Consider the following 9,401-nt stretch of genomic DNA (forward strand, 5'->3'; position numbering starts at 1 on the left):
GAGAATGGGTTGTCAGATAACCTCCAAAGTATTTAATCACTTTCATAATTTTAGCTAAAAGGAGTCATACAACCACATCTCGGTAAGTAGTAATAATCAGAAATTACATGTGTTGTTTAGTTAATTGGGCAAATATAGCAATTGAAAGGAAGAAATAAAGAGCTGGTTTTTGGCATTATAACTTATTATCATACAAAATTGTTTTCTCTTCCATACTAAAATTATCCTACTTGGACCTGCAGGCACTGGACTGTGCTGTGGGGCAGCATTCTGAATTTTGAATTAATTTACCTAAGCAGACAAGAACTTCTTTTGTATATTTAGGCCATTCTTCTAATCTAAAATTGCTTTTACTTTATCTAGACTTGAGCTTGAGCCTGCAAACAATGTTTACTTTAAAGGCTGACTTTTTTTAGTTGCTTGGAGAATTGCTAACATGAATTGAAATGTATGTATAAATTCTTAAAAGAGAGAGTTCTTGGCTTTTGTTGGTGTACTGATAGGTTTGTATGCGGATTCCTTGAGATGGTAACATTAAAGAACAGATTAGATCAGGTGATTTCAGAACTAGCCTTATCTGATTTTGAAAGATAGATCTCGCCCAATGTTGACTGATTTAAACTATATTTAATCAGATTAAAGCTTAATGGTTCATTGAACAATGAAAGCTCCGAGGATGTATTTTATTCACATACTGAACTTCTCTGTTTTGCTCAAGGCTTAACGAGGAAGCACGGAAACTGATCGCTGAATTGGGAAGCACATCTATTACTAACCTTGGCTTTAGAGACAACTGGGTCTTCTGCGGTGGAAAAGGAATTAAGACTAAAAGTCCGTTTGAACAGGTCTGTGATTCTATAACTTACTGGAACTTAACAGCTTGCATTACTGAAGGCTTATCATGTTTTATAAATACCATGCACTTGTTCGAGATGGGCACCTTTTGCTGTAGTAACACACAGTGTTATTTTCAAATTTATTTCTTGACTAGCCTCCTCCTTTTAAATGTACAAAAAAGATTCTGTTGTGATTCACAAATAAGAAAAAAATCTTATATGGGTAGATCTTAGTATCCCAGTAACTAGATTATTTATCTTTTTAATGAATCAAATTAAACTGAAGAATTAAAAACTTACTGCCTAATGCTTGTATTTTAGAGGCACTAACAATGGTAGACCTCTGACAGATATTGGTAGTTAAGGTGTTGGTATTCCCAGCTGTTCACTTTGCTTTTCTCACAAAAATTGTTGCTGCCATAGCAAAATTAGTGAAATAGAATATGTTTCCATACTTTAGCTGTTAAAATTCAACATGTGTCATTGTTGCCTTTAGTTACCAGTAAAAGTAGCTTTGTACTAGGAGAGTAAGGCAGGTATGTTCTCTTTTGCCAGCTTTGCGAGGGAGTGGGAACTAGTGCAGGAGCATTGGCAAGACTGCAGACAGTTGCTTGGTGGATAAATAAACCATTAATTTACAGAAAAATCCAACCAAACATTCAACATTAAATAATGTTCTTAAAATTCTGACTATTCATTTTCAATGCCTTGTAAATTTAGAATCCTTATTTATTTTTTTCTAGTGGTTCATGTTTTAATGCAGTTGGTCTTTTTCTTGTTTTCTAAATAAACATCCATAATACATTTAGAAAGTGTTTTCCCAGTATGGCTTAACTGTTCTTAGCATACACTTGTCTGAGCAAGTTACATTAAATGGTGTATACTGAGAAATTGTTATATCTGATAACAAGATTATTAGTACAAGAAGCTAATAGTGATGTCTTCTCCTTGTCTGTGGCCTGAAAATAAGTAAATAAAATGTCTGAAAAGCTGTGAGTTAAAGCAACAGGATGAAAATGACTTTACATTAACAGTAGATTGATGTTTTCTATTTATAGCATATAAAGAACAACAAGGACACAAACAAGTATGAAGGCTGGCCAGAAGTTGTTGAGATGGAAGGTTGTATTCCTCAGAAGCAAGACTAAACGAAAAGAAAAGGAAAGGAAAGGAGAAAGAATATGGAGGAAAATGCACTTTCTGCTATTATTAGGGAGAGGGCTATGAAGGAGACTGTACTGTAAATAATATTTTTAAAGCATGCAACCATCTTGTCGGTGTGTGCATGAGCACTGACATTTTGATTATTGGGATTATTTATTGCTAACACACATAGAATCCTTTTTGTAAATATGTCCAAAAAAAAAAAAAAAGAAACATCAAGTAATTTCTATGCAGGTTTCTTAAAAGCACAGTATTTAGTTTGCCTGTGGTAAATAATACCTTGTAGATCAACTGGCTAATAAATTGCATATATGGATAATAAACAGATCCTGACAAATGTTGTACTGTTCTCTTAACAGCATAATGTTGCTGTGAGTATGTTACCATTGTGGAATATTGTAGATTTTAGTGATAAGTTAATAAAGAGCTTTAATTTTTTTTTTTTTATTCTCTGCCTTTTTAATGGCAGCATTACTTTTTATTAAAGCTGTTTGGTTATTCTAATACCAGGTGCTCCAGAAACTTATTTTATAGTTGCCCATCAAAACTGAGTAATCAGCAGAGGAAGAATATATAGTAGTGTGACACAGATATGCCGTGAGAAGCACAATATAAATTATTTCTATTAGAGGAAGAACAAAAGTAAATAAATAGTGTGTGTGATATTTAAAAGCAACTTAGAAGGATTTGTACTTAACTTGAGAATAATGTTTGCTTTAGAGAAGAGACTTGGCATGTTAAGCAGCAGTACTGTGCCTAACTTGTTCAGTTGTTATCACAATTTTTGTGCTGCTGCTTAACCATCGATTCTGCCTATGGCTGTTCAGCTGTAGTGGCTAGTCACATAGTAAATGTGCATAATGGAATAGCTTCCTCCTTTAGTTCTAACACCAGGAATAAATTTCCCATCACAAAGAGCCTGTTAGAAAGCAGTCTGCTTTCTGGTGAGAGTTGTTTCAGGGTACATAATTGTGCACCTTTACCACCTATATTACAAAAGAAATGGACCAAGTTGAAATGGCCTTATTCTTTAGCTCTTATCAGGGCTGTCAGAAAATGTTGCTTTCTTTGGAAACTTCTGTTTCCTTTAAGTAGGGCCAGCTTGAACTTTTGCTGAAACTAAACTAGTAGGGTATAACTGATTGTATTCACAAAATAGGGGCTGACACAGCTCCAAGGGATTACACCCAATTCTGTGTCGTGAGTTCTGGTATAATCTTCAAAAACTTCTAGCTAGTACCACGGGGCAAAAGCCACAAAGGATTTTTCAGGAACTCACTGTGTGAGTTGAACACAGTGGCACTCAAAATACTGTTATTGTTGATGTCTTCTGAGACAAATTTAATTATTTGCACTAAAAATTTCAAGTAATATTGGGAATTACTTTGTAAGTCAAATAAATAACGTGATACCAGAGTAAAACTGGGTTCTGAGTCATTCTGTATATTTAACTAGCTTGTTAAATAATGTGGTTTTCCCTGAAGTTTAATGTAGAACAGCAATAAATGCACCCTATACAGTGAAACTGCTTTTGTTAAATCTTTCAATTTTTTTGTGTAAGAGAACATGTCAAAATTGTGTACTTTTTCATCAAAGTAAACTGCCCTGCTTTATCAATTGGAAAATATTTTTTCATAACATTAGGCTATTGTGGAAAACTAATTGTTTAAGTCCTTGAGTTTCACAGAAATACAGTTTTGTTGGTGTATATGCCAGTGTTGGTTATGTTGCTATCCAGAATAGTATCAGACTATTTTCGAAGCTACTTTACAGGAGCTTAAGAGGAAAAAAAACATTTGTATGCCTTAACAGTTTCCCTGGACTACTCTTGTCTTCATTCTTTTGGTTTTGAATGCCAATGAATATTTAATCTTTCATCAAATTAAAAAGTTAAGATTTCTTCTACAAAATTAAACGGAGAGGAAATAAGACTAAAGGCAGACATCTTACAGTGCTTGTGTCTTAAATTTGTACCTTTTCCGCAATCTGAATAGATAAATCTATTATTACTCTTTTAACCTCTTGAAGTTGCCCCTGCCACAAACCTTTTAAACAATGGATTTTAAAGCAATAAAATTGTAGGATTGTTTTTGTAACTCCTTAAATTATTTGATTCTTGGATTTTGATGGAAATCTTGTTCTCTAACCCATGTCCTCTTGGCTGTATCATATCATATTTAATAAGATTCATACTGGAGTGGCCATGCAAATAGGGTCTCCATGCTCTTGTCTGTTATCCTGGTCTCTTGATAGGATCTGCCACAGGGTCTGGTCATGCCATCCCTTCTCTTCTGTCTTGAGTGGGCTACTTACAGTATCCCCTGCTGGAGGTAGACCTTCTGGTGTTTACTCTGAAGAAGTGAGATTTTCTGATATTCTATGTGCATTTCTTTTGAGTTACCAAACACAAAGATGACTTTTCTGGCCTCCGGTCTCTTCCACAGCTGGTGGTAAGAAGTTGTTGGTTGCAAAGGTGAAGGCCTGTTGTACAGGTAGCTTCATGTGAAAGTACCTGTGTGTGACAAAGCTCCAGGATGCATATTTTCCTACACAAAATGATGGGAACACTGGCAGCATCTCACACAGTTGTTGAGAACAGAGCAGTGAGGGAAGAGAAAGATGGTGGGGAATGCCTCAAAAAGTGGAGTTGTGAGAAGAGGACTCAAGAAGGTTAAGTTCATTTTCCCCAAAGAGAAGAACCCAGCTGGGATCCAAGCCACCTGAAGTCTTCATTATAACCACAGCTCTGAATTGCTGTGCTAGTCTTCCTTTGTGTGGATAATAGGAGTTTTAAGAGAAGCTGAAGGGGTTCTCTGCCTTGACATGCCCTCTGCATCTTTCCTAGGGTCTTTCATAAACAAACTTCTCTTTTCCTTTGGAAACAACTGTGTCTTTTACAGCTTTATTGTCCCAGGTACTAATTTGGAAGAAGCTCCGCATGTTTTGATTTCCAGATGTCTTAATGTGGTACTTAGTTCTCTCAAACATTGCCATGACTACTAAATGTTTGAGGTATATGTAATGTCTCCTAAACTATCTGGATTTTCTGCACTCTGTTTTTCAAGAATCAGTGTATTGATAAAATAGAGGTCAGGTGGATAACTTCAGGAGGGGAAAAAAAAGTAATAATACTGCCACCATAAGTGTTGACTGACTTGCCTGTGTAAGAGTGGGAAGGGCTGTAGTCCCTCCCTAAACTGACGGGTCAAGCAAGGGACATTCTATTGATGAAATCCTCTTCAGTTTTACCTCTGTAAGGCCAGGCTAATGCCATACGCTAGCCTTAATACAAGGGGCCTGGGTAAGAAAATTGAAAAAGAAACCTGAAAAGCTGGATGGGAACTTTGAGGCCAAAGCAGCAAGGCGGAAGAACAGCTCTTGGCCTGTTCAGTGGTACCACGAGGTGTCAGTAGCTTCTGATGCTGTACTAAAGACACGAGGGGCCCTGCTTCTTGCCCTCTGAGAAATGTGCCAAAAGGACGCAAACATTGGGACTCAGTCACCTCCTGCTGCTGCCTCCCCAGAGGCAAAAAAAATGAAGAGTGGCAAGAGAGAATGTGCTCTACTTGAGATGTTTAATTACTTTTCTGATTTTCTTAATATAGGCTTAAAACCACTTTTAGTTCCTTCTCTCTGTTCCAGTAATTCCTTTCAGCTTTACAAACAAGATCTAATGCATCCTTCATAGATGTAGGTGAAAGCTGGTTCCTCAGATGCCTTTTCCTATGCTTAGCTATGCATCTAGATAGGTTGTCTCATATATCATTCAGATTTTCTTGCTGAAAATTAGTGATTACTTCTTTGCAAACTGAAAATTGATGGTTCTCCTCGTAGATGTCTTTTACGTTCTTCCTGGCCCTATCTTTTCCTTTCTAGAACATGCAAGACAGTTCCTTTAATCTTGCATTTATGCTTTTTAAATTGCTGTAATCTGTAAATCTGTAATTGCCTGTTCCCTCAAAAAGGTCTACTCCTTTTTTAGGGTGTTGTCCATAGCAGATATAGCTATAACTTCATTGACATGAAAAAAGGCACTCCCAGCTGAGGAGGAATCATGTTTCCTCTTGATGGATGGCAGTGGAAGGGAGTGCTGTCTTCCATGGAACGTAGTCTGCAAATGTTTTTTCCTATTAAATGCTGCAGTAATCCTCTGGCTAATTATTTTCTTCAGCCTTGAATATTTCAACATTGTCTTTATCAGTACAGCCTTGTGTTCCCGGATCTTGGCAGTTGAATCATCCTTCCAGTTAGAAAACTTGGTGCAAAATGTCTTAATTTATGTCTTTTTGTCACGGGTGAGTGTTTTATGATAGAAGTGTGACTAACAGAGTTAGATGGCAAGGTTCACTCTATTACTTCATGGAAGAAACATACAGAGGGAGAATCAGGTTAGAATTGATATGGAATGATTCACACAGGGACTGGAGGTGCAGAAAGGTAGGGGAGACTCTCCCATTGAGTCAAAAGGTTCAGAATGGGCCCCCTTGCTTTCTAAACTCCTCAGGGAGGGGTCCAGGTGTGGCTGGATCCACTTCTAGTCCCAGACTTGGTTTATGGCTAAGGGATTATATGTGCACACCCGATTCTCTCTATCACTTAGCTAAGATTTCAAAGTTTCATCATGCTTATTCTCATTTTACTTACCTTCTGTCTGGGCATCTGGTGCTACAGTTTGAACCCTGGGTTTCCCGAAGTAGACTCTCAGGCGTTATATAAAAATACATAATTTAATAGAGTGGTACAGCAGCAGGGTCAGCTTGTGTCTCTGGAGAGGCCCTCCCCTCCAAACCCGAACAAAGAAATCCCTGGGCAATTACACCCTTACAGAGGATTCACCTGCCCCTCACATGATGGTTGAGTCCAGTAGTGGAAATTTACAGCTTGTGGCTTCAGCAGACCTAGCTCCTTGTGCTGGATAACTAAAGCTAAGCAAACAGCATGCTAAATCACACAATATTATAACTCTAAGTGATTCATTCTATTTAAAATTTATTTAAGCTAAACAACTAATATCTGTTAACATTGAGACGTGTCCCTGCTGATGGGGAGAGCTGCTTGGTGTGCAGTCCAGTTGCTGTCCAGGGAGAATTCAAATAGGGCTCATCCAGTGATCTGTTGTTGGTCAAAGATCTCATTGCTTTGAGGAGCACCCTTGAGAGGCATCCCAGCTCAAGGGGAGATCGTCACTGTGCAGCCATGCTGCCTAGCAGGAGAGCTCAAGGGGGGTTCACTTAAGCTGTCCTGTTTATGGGATAAAGTGGTTGGCTCATAGTCAAATTGCATACAATGGGAGAGGTATGCACGAGATTCCTCGTAACCACAAGTTATCGGTGTTCACTCCATTGGTCTGCTCCTTCATGGGTTTTCTAGAGGAGTTCTCGGCCCAACTGTGACTCAGGCCTTTACCTCCTTTGGGGCCTGTGCCAAAGTGTTGCTGGTTTGGTTAAGGGGAGTCAAGTGCATCTGTCACATTTATATCTAAGCCCTCATAGATATCTCAAAAGAACCTAACACACAATGTAGATAAACTATACCTTGTGTTAAGTTTTGTGGTGTACTAGTAAATAAAATGAACATCATCTGTTTATTATCCTTTGAACTATGTAGAAATGAAAACTTTCTTTCAGGGCTTTAGAATACATATGGAGAGGGTTAGGGATCAGTACGGAGCACTGTAATACTTCACCCATGTCGTGTACTATGTAACATGCACAGAAATCACTCCATCCTCTTTGGGAAATTTATGATCCCTGAAGGCAGCCCAAAGCAGCTGGTTAATTCTGTTCCTCTTGTGCATCTTGCACTACAATGCAAGAGGTTTAGATTGGTTTCTTAGCATTGCAGTTATGGGATAATCAGCAAATGAAAAAAAACCCCACTGAACCCAACTAATATTTCAAGGTTATTTAAGTGGACAGACTTGTGTTACCCCAAATACAGTCTCAGCAGAGACTACGATACTGTTCTGTCTTGCCTTATTGCTGTTTATTCCGGAGTAAGCTGAACGAAGGAGGGCTTCTTAAAGAAGTTACGTGCAGCTGTAGTGTCATAAAATAATTAATTAGTGGAAACTGTGCATGCCCTGAAGCATCAACCTTTCTTACTGTACATGGCTTGCTTGTTTTCCTGAGAGGGCACAGTGTTAGCACATTGTGAGGGGTCATAAAACTTTACAGGAGGTGACTGTAGCATTGGATAATCCCCAAAGTTTGGTTCTACCTATATTTCTTGCATAGAAATCGATAAAATGGGTTTTAGCTGCTTTGTTTACAGAACTTCTGTCAAATACTCTCCATTTTTGCTGTGCGGGTTTTGGTTTTGTTGGTTTGTTTTATGTTAAAAACCTGCAGTTTTCAATGCATGTGAAGCGTGAAATCATAGTTGGACAATATTCTGATGTTGGCAGCACATTCAGCTCAAGGAGTTACTACTGGTCACCTCCCTGAGGTCCTACTGCCATGTCCTTTCTGAAGTTTGCTGCTCCAAACTGAGCCAAATCTATTGTTTGTGGAGTGTTTCTGTGAACCATATAGTTAAACCGATCCACGGGCTGGAGTCAGGGCAGGGAGTAGGGAGCCTGAGCAAACCCAGCCTGCCATGAGACTGCAGCCTAAAGTCAGCAAGTATAAAACTTAGGAACTACTAAGTTTGAGGTAACTTCTGTATTTGCTCCTATTGGTATAATCAGCACTGACTAGCCAGAATTCTTTTTTAAAAACCTTAATAGCACATCTTAAACTAGAATCAAATAGTATCTTGCTGTTGTGTTCCTCTGCACGTTGATTCTCTTATTGATACATAGATCCTCTGAAAACTCAGTATGTTTAACGACAAAAATATTACTGAGTCACAATAGAGTGCCAAATTAATTTCTTAGATTATGGGGCAGATTGGTCTATGCAAGAGAATGGGACATTGTTTCAGTTGTCAGCTGTTTTTGTGCTATTGACACGAGGCACAATGTACCTTTCAGCACAGAGGGTAAATCATCATCCACATAAATCATACTGCAGTCTGGTTTTAACCCCTAGTACAGTGTCAAGCTTTTTCTCTAGAAAACAGAAATGCTCATGAAATGTGTTTCACTCTGCCCCACAATCAAATACAAATTTTCAGTGATTTCAGGAAAATTATTATAGATTCTTACTTAATCAGAAGTTTCAGCATTTTAATTAAGGCATCCTAATACACACATATATTGATATTTAAAAAATAATATAAAAATGGATGGCAAGCTGATGATTCTGTATTAACAAGGAAAATGTGCAGCTCATTTAAAATTACACTGTATAGTCACAAAGATAGCAAGGCTGAGAGGAAAACGAAATGGCCAAACCCTGAGACAGGCTCTGATCTTTCAGCCTGTGACAAGCTGTACTCGTGCTTGCAGGCTCAGGTTCA

General features: G+C 38.1%; 1 non-coding gene across 1 annotated transcript; it reads left to right on the forward strand.

The window, feature by feature from the left end:
* Positions 1-718: 718 nt before the first annotated feature.
* LOC104529169 (uncharacterized) lies at positions 719-2,504 on the forward strand. The gene is made up of 2 exons (XR_003766283.1): positions 719-845; positions 1,895-2,504. It is a non-coding gene; the product is annotated as an uncharacterized LOC104529169 (transcript).
* Positions 2,505-9,401: the final 6,897 nt, after the last annotated feature.

The sequence above is a fragment of the Antrostomus carolinensis genome, unplaced genomic scaffold (genome assembly GCF_000700745.2).
Source record: "Antrostomus carolinensis isolate BGI_N321 unplaced genomic scaffold, ASM70074v2 scaffold5708, whole genome shotgun sequence".
In the NCBI taxonomy this organism is placed as follows: Eukaryota; Metazoa; Chordata; class Aves; order Caprimulgiformes; family Caprimulgidae; genus Antrostomus; species Antrostomus carolinensis.